General features: G+C 37.2%; 1 long non-coding RNA gene across 1 annotated transcript; it reads right to left on the bottom strand.

Moving 5' to 3' along the window:
* Positions 1–224: 224 nt before the first annotated feature.
* Positions 225–2852, bottom strand: LOC124282585. The gene is made up of 3 exons (XR_006900196.1): positions 2677–2852; positions 2393–2550; positions 225–1475 (listed from the first exon to the last, which is right to left on the bottom strand). It is a non-coding gene; the product is annotated as an uncharacterized LOC124282585 (long non-coding RNA).
* Positions 2853–3109: the final 257 nt, after the last annotated feature.

Here is a 3109-nt window from a genome sequence, read left to right as displayed (position 1 = left end):
ACTGAATTTGGTGGTAGTGCTCCTTTCTAATGAAGTTGATGAAAATGAAATTCTTGTTTAGTTTGCGTCATTGTGACCCCTTCTCCACCCCCCACCCCCTTGTTATACAATGCTCATTTTATCAATCTTTGGTTTGCTTGTCCAAAATCTGATTATAGACAGGCTAACATGAATGCCTTCTGAATGCCTTCAACAGGTGTGTTTACAAATAACAAATATTTCAACACAGTTTGGCAATGTTTATTCAATACTGACTTCATAAAACATGTATCACTAGTCATTCATACAAACAGCTTTTGAGCAAATATTACAATGTAAAAAACATAACACACAAAGTCCCACAAGGATACAATATACACATTAAATCTCTGGTTAATGGCATATGATTGTGTTATCCAAAGATGTCAACTCCACAAGAATCAATGCAGAAGTCGAGTATGCTACTGCTCTGAAGTGCTTTCGGAAGAACTGATAAGAACATGAATCTCTCAGCATGAAATACTAGTAAGTTCAACAAAAGCCAACAAGATATGTCCAGCCATACCTACTTACAGCCTGGAAAATGATTCAGATCTTTACTGAATTGTATGTACTGTCTGGAGAAGTGAAAAGACTGTGATAACAGTTGTTTCTTTTAAAGGGTATATTTTTATATTTCATTTTTCAAATTTTAACAAAATCTGTATATTCCTTGCTCACAACATAATATTCTCCATAATATCACATAGTTTTGTCCTAGCTCCTGAGACAGTTGTATTACTAGATCTTACTTGTCATCAACATCTATAATGAAAAATAGCACTCAGCTTTTCAGTTCTAGTGGATGAATTTAAACTCCAGTTCTTAATTCCGCCAAGTTTAAAGATATATCTCTATAAAAACAATATCACAACAATGAAATAGTTTGTCAATTTGAATTACCTTTAACTATAATATATCTTAGGACAATGTGGGAAAAAATCAAACAATTTTGATTCTATTTTGACACTGCGTACAAGAAAATATTACAAGTAAGAAGCTATGTGGAAATAAATCTCTTCTTACACAACAAGTATTGCATTTGCAAAATACTGAAAATGTCTTCCAATATTTTAATAGCACTGTAGAAGCACCATATGTTATCTTATGTCTCCCATCCCCTCCCATTTCCCCTTTAAGGATAGAATTATGTAGGTAAGCCCTATCGCAGCATTTCATTCAGTGAAGAGATCTAATATGAAATTAACATAAGATGACTACTTTTATTTCAATTTTACAGAAATCATTTAAAAATGAATAACTTAGATATTTTCACACAAGTAAACAAATTCAAATGCACAATGCAAAGCTGATTTACAAATGCCAAATACATGTACCTAACAATCACACTATTACCGGTCCATATTGGTACAACATCTTACAAGATGCAAGTCACTAATACTAGATTCTTACAGTTTGTTAAGAACCACACACACCGATATGGAATAGTACAAGACCTCATTGGTCTACCTCTTCTGGAATATCTGTGATAACAGGTCTCAAAACACACTGATATGGAATAGTAAATGACCTCATCTGTCTACCCCATCTGAAATATCAGTGATAACAGGTCTCAGTACACACAGATATGGAATATTATTACCCACGTGGTCAACGTATGGGTAGATGCATACTAATCTCGTACGTCACACGAGTGTCGTATCGCGTTGACCTGTGTCGTAACGACTTGACCTGAGATTCTAACGATTTGATTGGATAACCGATGACCTCTCAGTTAGGTCACGTTGTGACGGAACTACTTGTTCATTCATAACAAACACGTGAAGTCCTTCATTCTACAACTTAGATGCATTGTGGGAATGTAAACATTGCGAACGTTGTCGTGTCGCTGTTTAATTGTGAGTCGAACTGAGACGTTATATCCGTCGAAAAACATAAGCGCAATGTTTCCACCAGTGATGTTAGCCGAAAGTGAAGCAGTTGCAAACCAAGAAACGGGTGCTACTGAGTAGTTTACTGAAGGAGGCTGTATGCGAGGCGATGACAACTGACATGCATCGTGGCGCCGGTTACCAAGGGGACAGGCGAGTGGCGTCAATACAGTGTGACGTCGTCATGCAAAAGTGTACGTCAGAACAAAATTCTTCCAATAACCTCTTTATGAAACCGGTTTCGGTTTGAACCCTAACAATACCAAAACTACGCTATTTTGTCAATTTAATGCATGTAAGACATGGGTAATAAATAAAATACCACACTTTCGGTCTCATTACATATGAATTATAATGAAGCTTCGTGAGCTTCCTATGGTTTCTGACCTCGCTTTCGTTCGGTCAGATACCATAGGAAGGACACTCGTTTCGTATAATTCGTATGTAATGAGACCTCGTGTAGTATTCTCTATGTACAAGACCTCATCTCCCTCCATACACACTTATGTGGAATAGTAAAAGACCTCATCGGTCTACCCCTTCTGGAATACCAGTGACGACACATCTCCATACACACTGATATGGAATAGTACAAGACCTCATCGGTCTTAATACACACTGATATGGAATAGTACAAGACCTCATCTCCCTCCATACACACTTATGTGGAATAGTAAAAGACCTCATTGGTCTTAATACACACTGATATGGAATAGTACAAGACCTCATCGGTCTTAATACACACTGATATGGAATAGTACAAGACCTGATTTATTTGTAGCCACCATGATGAAGTGTACTGGGTGTATGCAACTATGTGATCTGGTTAGCTATGTACCTGTTCTATGGTATTCTGTGATGTGAGAATGAGATCAGGTTGGTCAGCCCACTTCACTCATCCAATCATCACTAGAGGCAGGTCACTGGATGAATGGTTCATCACTGTAATTTATCTAAGCATGAGCGGCGGAACTAAAATGTGTAGAAAACAGTCAATTAATTATTAATATTAATCACTAATTACTATACTGTCTGCGATTTTAAACCTCGGGCGGTTTTAAACTTAACAATCACTGATCACTGGCAGCGACCTCCATGAAAAGACTTGTCAAAATGCATTGAAACAATAGTGCAGTCCTCTTTAGCTATGTGCACATACAGAGTTTGGCTGAATTCTACCCTGGGAAAGTGAGTGAGTT

Source organism: Haliotis rubra, unplaced genomic scaffold (assembly GCF_003918875.1).
Source record: "Haliotis rubra isolate DU_JTF1 unplaced genomic scaffold, ASM391887v1 Scf30, whole genome shotgun sequence".
Taxonomy (NCBI): Eukaryota; Metazoa; Mollusca; class Gastropoda; order Lepetellida; family Haliotidae; genus Haliotis; species Haliotis rubra.
The sequence above is the reverse complement of the archived record's forward strand: the minus strand, read 5'-3'. Positions and strand labels throughout refer to the sequence as shown.